The sequence below is a fragment of the Berghia stephanieae genome, chromosome 3 (genome assembly GCF_034508935.2).
Source record: "Berghia stephanieae isolate SIO BIC M18660-M18661 chromosome 3, UCSD_Bste_1.3, whole genome shotgun sequence".
In the NCBI taxonomy this organism is placed as follows: domain Eukaryota; kingdom Metazoa; phylum Mollusca; class Gastropoda; order Nudibranchia; family Aeolidiidae; genus Berghia; species Berghia stephanieae.
Window position 1 is genome coordinate 27,680,933 of NC_088362.1, and position 12,407 is coordinate 27,693,339.

A 12,407-nucleotide genomic window follows, 5' to 3' on the forward strand; every position below is an offset into this window, starting at 1 on the left:
CATCATCATTATATATTTATATAAAGTCTTTGAAATATCAGCGGATCTTTTTTTTTAAAAATCTTAGTACACCTTCCTAGAGAGTCTAGAGGCAGAAGTCCGTCAATTGTCATTGTTTGCTGCACATAAGGCAAGTTCTAATGGAAAAGCAAAACCGACGATGTCCTTCTGTGAAGGTGTGTGTGTGTGTGTGTGTGTGTGTGTGTGTGTATGTGTGTGTGTCTGTGTGTGTTTGTGTGTATGTGACGAGAAATAAAATCAGTCTTCCTCGACTTGGGATGGGAGAGTGGGGTAAGATAAAGAAATAAAGAGAGAGAGAGAGAGAGAGAGAGAGAGAGAGAGAGAGAGAGAGAGAGAGAGAGAGAGAGAGAGAGAGAGAGTGTGTAGAGAGAGAGATGTGTGAGAGAGAGTGTGTGTGTGTGTGAGAGAGAGAGAGAGAGAGAGGGGGGGGGGTGGAGGTGGGGTTATTGGTTATGTGCGGTCAGCTTATACGTGTATCATAATCATAGATCCGCTGTTTTGAGATTTCTATATTATACTTTTACTGCCTACTTCCCCGCTGTAGAAAAGTGACTTAATGTAAACTTTAGAATTCTACAAGGCGAGGTGCACATAATATTATTTGCACTGCAAATAACTAGATGCACGTCGCTACAAGGCCATGCTTTGAGAATTGTAATCTCTCGGGCGAAAGCTACGAATTTGATAACTTATTGAAAAACAAAATCAAATAATACAAACTAAGGTTATTTCGTGCCACCAAGGGTCATAATCAGCGGCATCTGTCATAATCTAGGTGTTCTTGGGTACACGTCGGTCATAATCATTTGTTACGATTTTACTGATTGTCCTCAGGTAACGTATACAAATAAGTGCACGTCGCCCTCAGGTGTCTTTTTAATGCTTTTAAAAAATGATTTTTTTTTATTGCGTTACGATTCCGACAAGAATAATAATTAAAAAGGATTAAAAACAAGACATAGGTTGCGAAATTAAATTTAGTGGATACTTGAGAACATCTCGTGAAATGACGCTGTTTATACGAGAATGTCGCCATATTATGCGAAAGTTGAGGAACACTTCCTATTTCATGGATTGATGGCTACCAAAGCCAAAATAAACCCGTAACCAGTTAGCTTTATGAAATGTTTCCTGCTTTTAGGAATGGAATTCAGTCATCTCTGAGGTGAGTTAACATTTTCGATTATGCATGGAAAGTATGCCTTTGTTTATATAAAATGGGTGGTCGAGGAATGACTTGGCTGCATCCGCAGTGAGAAGAGCCTGACCCAAGTCTGAGGTCGAGGGAAGGGGTTTGGTTCACTGAACTAAATGAATGACTAAATGTCAACAAGGAGTATGACTAAGCTCGTACACCTCACATTTTGAAGGGTGGTGGTTTTTAGAAATTTAGCTTCCACTGAAATTAGAGAAATGTGATCATGAAGTAAAATTGTTAATTGTTTATAGTGTGTTTATGGTTGATGAGAATTGAAATTGAGGAGACCTGTAATTCCCCCCACCAACTCCTCACTCATTCTCACTTCTGCATTGGCATTTGTTGTTGATAGAATTTTGATCCAACACATTGACGATTGTTGGAAATGTTTTGTGCAAGTGAAGTGAATGATCTGAGTAGGAATGATGATTGATAATGATCAAACGAAAATGAATATAATGGCTTCAACTAGGCACTTTGATAAAATTTTCAATCTCAAAATATCTTGATTTGACTCAGTCAGGGGGATGGGACTTGAAAAAACATAAAATTTGATACTTTATTTGTTTCTCTACGACCTACGGTTCCAGAGTTATTTATATTTTTCTATTGAAATTTTTTGTCAATTTTACAGAGAGGATCTGTGATCTCACTGCTGCCTCAAAACCAGCATCTCGCGGCGATCGGGAAATTTTGAGTTTTACAGTCAACATGGCCCACTTATTGTTTTCAGTAATTTTGTTTCAATTAAAAAATAAATGGCAAGTGTCAGGTATCATTTTAATGGTCAGAAAATAAGCTTTATTTTCATATAAATCATTTTCATGGATGGAAAGTATGGAAAAAATTAAGGATAGATGAAAATGGAAAAAAATATGAGGTTTTTGTCCTAAAAAGTGGGGTTGATGGCGGAAAAAATAAAATAATGAGCGAGTGTATCAATTTTGATGAAATTTGGCAGAGATATTCTTCAATTAATTGTCTATCGATGTATGAAGTATAATTAAAATGTATCCATAATTTAAAAAGTTCTTATAATTCAAAAATTTATAAATTTTTATTACATAAGCTTTCTGAGAATTACAATCAAGAATTAAGAATGAAATACACCGTTAGAAAGCTTGTTTTGTGCCCTTTATAATGATACCAAAGTTAGTCACATAGGTTCACAAATAACGCCATGGTGACCAAAACAGTAAAGGGTCAAAAATAAAGTTCCAAAAAACGAGTTTCACCTTACAGTGAGCCTATCGGCGGCCACTGGACTGGAGTTATCAAAGTGCCTACTTCAACTTCAACTTTTAAAAAAAAGAACAAAATACCAAACACGGAACGGACTGTTTCGGGCTCTTAACTTAAACCCTTCTTCAGCCAACAACAATAAAAAACAAACAAAAAAATACATACACAGAGACATACAACAAGACATTACATGCATCCATCCATCCATCCCACTCCCACCCCATCCATCCAACCAACCAACCACCCACCCTTCCTTCCTTCCATCCATCCATACATACATAACATACTTACTTTTAGTAAATTGTATTTGTTTTCATTGTTTTGTTTTTCTTATTGTTGACTGAAAAAGGGTTTTTTAGCCAGAAACGTTCTGTGTTTGGTATTTTGTTCTATTTTGAAGCTGTTATATTCATTTTGTTTATTACTTTTGGAGTGTCTACGTACACATTAACCAGGCACCTAGCCTCAGGATCTACGTACACGGTAGCTCCGGTAACTGGTTTGCCGCTACAATACAAGCTATGGAGAGAGCTCGCTCTGTATATGTGTTTGTGTGTGTGTGTGTGTGTGTGTTATTTAAAAAAAAATCAAACAATACAATTAACCCATTAAAGGCGAGATTCAAGGTTACCTTGTATAAATGTTACCGTGTACGTAGATCCTGAAGCTAGGTGCCCTGTTAGTAACGAAAATAATGATACCAAAATATCTGTGATATTCCTCTTTATAACGAAGTTATGCATCTTTAATTGAACCCCTCTAAAACTTTTGCGAACGCAATTCCCAGTCATAATTTTCTTATGGACGAGTTGGGTCACAATTTGACTCCCACTGCTGCTGCTCACTAAACTGCCTAAAGTTGGCGTGTACGTAGACACTCCGATTACTTTTTACGGTCCACAGCTTTTGGCAGCTTAGTTTCACTTTGGGAATGATGATAGAGTTAAGTGTTTGAGTGAGTCAAATTTGAGGTAGAACTTCCATATATACAGGCACCACTCAGGAAAGACCTGGGATTACACATCAAATGTCATTATATATGAGACACAGTATTCAATGGATTCAAACTCGAAATGACCGGGACTCGTAAATATATGCTCAACATTTCAATGTGTAATATTTTTGACATTTTTTAAAAAGACTTTTCCATAGGGAAGTATAGAATAACCATTAATATAGAAAATATCAGCAAGAGATGCTTTGAAAGACCTTTTGGTAAATGTTAATGATTTAGGTTAAATTAAAAAGAATATATGATAGAATTAATATGAAAGGAAATGATTAAATGCAAAGGTTAATATGGATTATATCTCTTGTTCTGAGGTATTTGTCATTTGGCGGAATATCTGAAGGAAAAATAACCAAAACTCCCCAAAATTGCTCTGCTGTTTCTAGTGGCTATAGAGTAAAGACAGTTTTATACTAACAATGTTTTGGCTACTTTTAATTGTTACTTTGATTCCTTTTGCAAGGTACAAAAAATATCTGGGATATCTACAGCTACAGCAAAACTTTCAAAGATGGCTGCACAGCTGTATCTCGAGTGCAAATCTAAATTGATAAGATTTTTTAAATAATCCATTTGTTTGGCTTAATTTGCATGAATTTGTTTTTTCCTCTGGATAAATATCTGTTAACTCCAGGTGAGCAAGTCGCTATATTTACTATTAGTCATTGGAGTGGCGCCTGTATGTGGAATTTAAGCCAAATTTGAAATGGTGTATCAGTGTCAAAGTTTATTGAGAGTATGCCGATGACATCACGCATTTACTATCCATGGTTACTTCCCTTGCACTAAGAGCACTGTAACTTTCTATCGCGTTGTTGTTTACATGAGATAGAGAGAGAGAGACAAACAGACAGGCAGACAGAGAGAGAGAGAGAGAGATTTTTAAAAATAAGTAAATAAATAAGAGAGATAGATAGATAGATGGATGGATAGATAGATAGATAGATAGAGAGAGATATGATGGTACGTGGTTGGAGGATAAGTCTTTGTCCAGTTTTCCGATTTTATGTCGTATGGATCAATGTCTTTCACGCATTCAATTTTTTTTTTTGTAGCTTTTTTTCGATAGTGTCCATTGTGTTAAAAGGATTGGTTGCCATTTTGAAGAGATCTATGCTTCAATCAAGGACTAAACCGTGTAAAATGTAAAAAATTAACTCCCTTAGTCTAACCGCATACTCTCTATAGACAGTGCTGGTGAATGAGAATTTATAGAAGGGTCATATAGTTGATCAATATTTTTGGCTGTGATTGAGTTGAAAGTTCACCAACATATGCCACTATTTCAGTCTTCGCAATCTGGTGCTACACACCTCAGTCATCAACCTTCTCTATCAATTTGTACAATGCTAATCCTGTCAGTTCCTTGATGTTATCTTGCCACAGTCTCCTCTGTCTTCCTCTTCTCTGTTGACCTTCCACTTCCACCGTGCCTTGCATAACTGTCTTTCACGAGCTGTTGTGTCTGACCAGATTTCCAAACCAAGAAAGTTTCCTTCTTTTAACCTGGCATGGCAGTTTTTTGCATCGCTTGCGGCCGCAAAATCTGCAATTTTTTGTAAATTTTTGCATATTTTAGAGATTTTGCAAAGAAAAAAAACATAAATTAAAAAAAAGACGAATTGTTTTTCTTTTAATTTGATAGCTCGTGTAGAACGTGAAAGAAAATTAATCAAGAGTAGTAGTGTCTTTTTTACTTTCTCATTTTCTTCCTTTTTACTGGTGCTGATATGACCTTACATTTGTTGCAAGCGCTGCGAAACCCTTAAAAACAAACAAATTCCTTTCTCTTTCATGAAATAATTATGGGTTTTAGGAAAATTAATCACCATGTCAGTTTAACAATGGTTTCTGCCTTCCTGCCAGTTTTTTCATAGTTCAAGAACATCCTTGTTCCAGATATGACACAAGTAGGATTTTCTGGGAACTCTTGCTCCCAAACACATTGGTTCGCCTTTCTAGTTCCACATTCATCGTCCAGGCTTCACAAACATAAAGTAACACAGAAAGTACAAGTGACCTGTACGATGTGAGTCTTGAGTGAAAGCTTATCTGGCTTTTCCAGATCTTATTGAGTCTAGCCTGTACCACTGTGGCCATGCCTACCATCCATTGCGCTCATTTCATCCTCAGTCAGCAACGCTCTAAGAAATTTGAAGGTTGTAATCTGCTGCAGCATTTCATCATTCAGGGTGATTTTAGCTGTTGTTGGCGATTCAGGTGTTGACTAGAATTATCTACAATTTATCTTTGTTACTTTCCATGCAGAATCTAGACGCCGCCTAGTTGAGGAGGCTTGTTAGTATTGTTAGAGATTTTACAGTAATTCTTGTCCACTGTGTGCTATGAAGTCAATGTCATCAGCAAAGTGTAAGTTGCATATTTGCCTGCTCCCAATATTGTGGACGATTGATGGTTCGGGAGGGTGTCTTGTAATATTCTTTCAAGATATATGTTAAACAAATTTGGGGAGAGTATGCATTGTTGTTATCTCCAACCTTTGTTTTCAAAATTGGTCAGGACACCATTTATTTATTTTTGTGATTGTTTTTTTTTATCATATTATTATTATCACAGGAAGCTGGGGAGGTGAAGTGTATTTTAAAATATTTTGTTCTGTAACTGTCTGCAGTCTTTTGTTTGACAGACCCATCTCCTGCAAAGTAAAAAATTTGACTTTTTATTTTTTCCTTCCTTATCAATATTTTTTTTTTTTTTTGGGGTATAAACTATAAGACCATATCATATTGCACAAAACTAAAAATGAGCTAAAGTAAGAGTAAAAGCAATTGGTAATTGTTCTTTACTGAGTCAGTGGGATAATGTACACAAGCATAGCTCTCATTGGGTGGGCTTTGTAAGTGAGTGGGTTTACAAGCCAAAAAGTTCTCGTGGTAACCCAATTCTGCTACACAAGTTTGGTTACCGCAAATACTGATAGTTTTTTGATTAAATATGTAAACTTTTATATGGTTTTTTTTTTTTTCATTTTCTTTATGTCGTCAGATGATATATGTTTGGAGCCATTTTGAGTGTTTGGAGAATTTCTTTTTTTTTTATTTTATTTTTTTTTTTGCTAAAATTTATCGTTTTTAAGAGAAAGAAAGTATCCAGCTTCATGCTTTAGTTACTGTGTAAAGTTACACAATAATCATAAACAGCCGACACATCATCTGATTATCTTCTGGATTTACATCCACCCTTTCTTCCATTCATACCAATGTATTGTTTTGCGACTATATTTGGTTTTGTGGTATGACACCCGCCTTCGGATTGTAAGGTCATGGGTTTGATTCCGCTCTTGAGTGGCGTAAATTGAGTCCTTGGATAAGTTTCTTTACTCACATTCTCTCACCTTACACAGGTGTAAAATGAGTCCCTGGCTGTAAACAGCATTGTTTGTATTTTTAAAAATAATTAAGAAGAACTAACATCCACCATGTCTCATCCTACATGTTAAGCACGTTCAGTGAGTTTAGTGTATGCTTTTTAAAAGATTAAAATAAAAAATTAAACAAATCTGTTTTATTTACAAAAAAAAAAAGTATGAATATGGGTGAAAATCCGTGCATTTAGTTATGGATACAGGTTTTCACCTTTATAACCCCCCCCCCCTCCCCCCCCCCTTTCCCCGATGTTTACAGGGGTGTTTAGTTAAGTTACCTATGACAGGTCTGAGCTAGGGTTGATAGTCAATGCCATCCTGACAGTGACCAGTTCTGCTCAGTTCTATGGACTTACATGGTGCTGACTCGGTACTTTACAAAAATCGTAATCCGTCTGAATTTGAAAAAATAATTTTTTATCATGATGAAGACCTGCAGGGTGAGGATTTCGCGGGGGGGGGGGGGGGGGGGGGGTCTGTAATAACTCTAAAATGCTGGTTCTGCATCCGTATTTTTAAAATGAAATTTAACTTTGGAATGGTTTAGTATCATTGTGCTCTTAGTTCATTTTGTTCGTATGTCCATTACTTGTAAAATCAGCACTGTATTCATTATTTTCTCTTTTGGTTTTCGTTTCAATATCCAGTTAATCTCTCTCTCTCTCTCTCTCTCTCTCTCTCTCTCTCTCTCTCTCTCTCTCTCTCTCTCTCTCTCTCTCTCTCTCTCTCTCTCTCTCTCCTCTCTCTCTCTCTCTCTTTCTCTCCTCTCTCTCTCTCTTCTTCCCCTCCTCTCTCTTCTCTCTCCTTCTCATTTATTCACATCTTCCATCTTCTATTCCTATCTATCTTCTATCTATCTATCCATCTATCTATCTATCTATCTATCTATCTATCTATCTATCTATCTATCTATCTATCTATCTATCTATCTATCTATCTATCTATCTATCTATCTTTATCCATCCACCTATCAGTTGTACAGATTAAAAATATGATAATGTGAGAAAGGCGATATTATATTGTGAATCCAAGCCACCGACTTCCGATTGTATGTGTGTACGGATGTGTATTTTTGTGTTTGCCTGTACTGTAATAAATAAATATGAAATGTGAGTGAAGTGATATTGCGAACAAAAACTGCTCACTGTAGTTTGTTATGTGTCGGGTTGAGACATATTTTGAGTGGAGACAAATTGCAGACAGCTGCTATGCTCGTGCTCATACAGGAGAAATCTGGGGGGAAAGCAAGAGTAATGAAGGGTTGATTGTGTGTGTGTGTGTGTGTGTGTGTGTGTGTGTGTGTGTGTGTGTGTGTACATTGTACGCGCGTAAGTGTATTTGCTCTATTTATTTCTTTATTTTCTATTTTAAGAATAGAGGTAGAGGCCTTTAAAAAAAATAAAAATAAAATAATATATGTATATATATATATATATATATATATATATATATATATATATATATATATATATATATATATATATATATATATATATATATATATATATATTGTTGATGTTAACATCGTTCTGTTTCCAGGTAATGGAAATGATGTGAGGGTTTTAAAGGTACGGTACGTTCGTTATGCCTTTCCACTCCTCCTCTCTCCCCAGCTTCGTTTCTATTTACCAATCGACTTAACAAATAGCATAATAATAGTATAAACGGTTTTACAATTGTCTGGCTATTTATAGCGTCTATTTTTTTTTCTCCCGCTCTCCTTATAATTCATTCCTTCACTAGTTACAGATATAAATTAAAAAAAAAAAGTCTTTAATAGAGAAACACACCGAAGCCGAGTAACATAATATGTATATTTTCCGTAACTAGTTTGTTTAACACACTTGGCCGATACGAAACGTGTTAAAAATGTCATTTCCTTGTCAATTACCGTAGCAAACAATACTAGAATACTACAATCAAAAATAAAGTACAATTCAAAGTCAGAACGACTGCAAACAATGATAATAAAAAGCACAGAAACTTAAGAATGAATTCTCTCTCTCTCTCTCTCTCTCTCTCTCTCTCTCTCTCTCTCTCTCTCTCTCTCTCTCTCTCTCTCTCTCTCTCTCCTCCCCCCCCCCCCCCCCCCCTCTCTCTCTGTGTGTGTGTGTGTAATTCACTCATCTCATTCGTTCTTTGTGATTCATTCACCGTGTTCTGTTGATAAAGGAGAAACCCGAAACGCCCACAGTATCGTGTCTTCGTCTAATAAATCGAAGCTTACAAATAATTCAACACTTATCTTTATTCTTTCCTTCAAGCTTCAAGCAGCAACATTTTCATGATATATGTAAAAGATCAAAACTGATACTGATTGTATAGAATAGAGATAAAACAAGAAATGGGTAGAAGAGAAACAAATGCTGCTTCCTCCGTGGCCGTTTAACCAATTAACATAACGCTATGAAATAAGTTTATGACAGGTAGTCATTATGATTGTTGCAAATTAGGGACGCGTCCTGTATTCTTCTGTATCCCACTCTAGCTTTAATCAACTGTCCGGTCATTCATTATAAGTTTTTGGATTCGTTCCAGTTCCATCCTAACACGTACGCGCTGTTGAAGTGTCTGATGTGTTGACTCGGTTGCAATGAATTAGAATGCGAATGATGATGATTATTATTATTATTTTGTTATTATTGTCAAATACATCTACTACCAGTCCTGGAGTGTGTTAAGTGCTCTCTTCTAAACCGATGTTATTCATCTCGGGCGTGTGGATGTGTTTGTGTGCTGTGATGCGATGTGCAAAACGCACCCAGGCATGGGATAATTTATGTTATGATCATAATATTTTTATTATTACTATTCCAACAATATCAAACGGACATAGGTACTTGAGGATTAATGTTTTAGTATCTTGTACTGCAGTATTATCCATCTATAATCTATATTTCAGTTTGTTAGCCTATATATCCATCTATAATCTATATTTCAGTTTGTTAGCCTATATAAAAACTATATATATCAATCTCAATGTTATTATTATTATATGCATGCATGTATCCCTCTATCCATCCATATGGCATGACCATCATCCACATTTATAGATATATGTATGAATAATGTATGTATCACATGTGTGTGCGTGCGCGCGCATGTGTATGTATCTATGGTTTGTATCTATCCATCCATCCATCCATCCATCTATCTATCTATCTGTCTATTTACCTAATCAACTAATAAAAAGTATAAATTTCCTCACTTGAAATTTCTCTCTCTCTCTCTCTCTCTCTCTCTCTCTCTCTCTCTCTCTCTCTCTCTCTCTCTCTCTCTCTCTCTGTATATATTATATATTATATATATATATATATATATATATATATATATATATATATATATATATATATATATATATAATCTGTTTACTCCTCTTTGTCTCTTTTATTCCATTAAATTATACTCGTTCAACGTGACCTTCTGCTCTGCTCTGATCTGTTTTTCTCATCGCTAGTTTGTACCATGCTATTTGTCGGCATGTTAACAGCGAATTAAACACCATTTGAAGCACAGGCTATCATCACAATCGTTATATTAACTTTAACCCGGTGAGGTAATAAAAGGTTGGACGAGTAAGATGGATTTCTGTATTGATCCAGGCAATTGGCGTGCGATATTCAAATCAATAATATTGTGGTATGTATAAGTCTCTTTCTATGTATAAAATAGATTATGGAAATGTGTGTAATCGAATCCTTTCTTTCTAACATAAATATTTACATATCTTATCCAAGTGCTTATCAAAGACCTGTTAATCAGCCCGAGCAGACATTCCAAAATCAAGGCTGGATGTATGTCACGTGCATAGATATATTTTAGTATTAGTTGTACAAAATATATTATCTATCTTAGTCGTGTATCAAATCTATTATATGCGTTCTAAGATCTACATTCATTCACTGCATTCAGTGTTATTTAAAAACAAAAACAAAACAACAGACTTTCTTTCCAAGGGAGTTTCAATGATAAGATGACTCGAATGTTGGGTTCATCACGTTATATAGTGCCGTTTGATTCCAAATTATGTTTTTCATAAAGATTCAATAAAGTATAAGGGGGGGGGGGGGGGGCGAAGTTTGCCAAGTGGTTAAGGCATTGCACTATGACCTGGAAGGTCCCGGGTTCGAGCCCCGCTTCAGGCACTTTCGTTTTTTCCCTTGGGCAAGATTATTAACACCCAATTTGCTCACTTGTACAACATGGGTGATTCCTGTTGACTTCAGAAATCTTGTTTGATGAATTATGTATATTCCTTCGTGGAATGCCTAAGCGACGATATCTTATGGTGTCGTGGCGGAAGGGCATAATTTTTTAATTTAAAAAAAAAAAAAGAGTATATAATGTGGTCGAAAACAAAATGTTTCAACGGTGAGTTGTTTTGAAAGTTAAGGAAAAACTCGTGTTCATTGTTTTCTTACAGTTAAATACTGTAAAATTAACCAAAAACAACAAACAACAAACAAACAACAAAATAAATAAAAAAAACCCTGAAAGTCTAGCATCAATAGAATAGCATAGATAGTTTCTCAAGGGTTCGAAAAAGGGTGGACAGAGTAAATAAACTTTCGTCTCCACTTTTTTTTCCGACACTTTAAAAAGCCAATTTTGATGCAAGATCGCCAGGTTTAGGTTTTGTTTTTCATTATTTAACTCAGAGTAACTGACTGGTGAAAGCAAATTTTTCCAATTTTTTTATTTTTTTCAAAATAATCTAGTATTGAAATATTTTGTGGCGAACGTGAGAAAAAGGAACACTTGGCACAGGGTCGTTTTCATCTTATTTATCGTATTATATTCTATCGTTAAACATTGAACAATTACTATTATAGAAATGAAAGCGGCTTACTTATACTTTTCTTCATGTACAAGGAAAAGTCAATGAAGTTTGACAGCAGACAGAGCCGAATAAATGTGTGTATTTAGATGAAATATCTATAGATTTATATAAATAGACGGGCCTTGTATTGTGATTGGTATTGGTAAGGGAATAAAGTGTGACACATCTGTGAGAAAGAGAAAAAGAACCGAACAACGAACAAGCGTGTATGAAAGGTGTCAGACAAAGCAAGAAAGAAAAATATAAGAAAACAAATCAAACAAACAAACATCGGTAATCAGCAGGTCTGAGGTTCGATACCCAGTCGAGGTCGACTGATTTTTTTGGGATGTTTTTTTTTTTTTCTTGTATTTTTCTTTCATGCTTTGTCCGGCACCTTTCATACACACTTTGTTCAGTTCTTTATCTTAAACCGGTGCCTGTTCCTAAATTTCTTAGTTTGATATTTTGAAAAGGGAGAAACCGGAAGACCCGAGGGAAGAATTTTTGTTGTGCACAATCTCCCGATTCAAACATTAAGGACATTAATTATAGGGAGTGGGCGAGTAAAGTAAGACAAAATATTCATTCTGTATCTGTTGATTTGTTACGCCACGGAGACTTACTATTTTAAACATTTTCCGTTGGAAGTTAATGAGTTGGCTGGGGCATATTTTGCTTTGCATTATACCGCTTACAATTATCTTTTCTATAAATATTTATTATTGACATG

At 35.4% G+C, this 12,407-nt stretch overlaps 1 protein-coding gene across 1 annotated transcript in view; it reads left to right on the top strand.

Moving 5' to 3' along the window:
• Positions 1 to 1,053: 1,053 nt before the first annotated feature.
• LOC144969187 (uncharacterized) overlaps positions 1,054 to 12,407 on the top strand; it is a 50,220-nt gene continuing 38,866 nt past the window's right edge. Inside the window, exon 1 of the mRNA XM_078908299.1 lies at positions 1,054 to 1,186. The gene's annotated coding sequence lies outside the window, so the exon portion shown is untranslated. The remainder of the gene's footprint in view (positions 1,187 to 12,407) is intronic.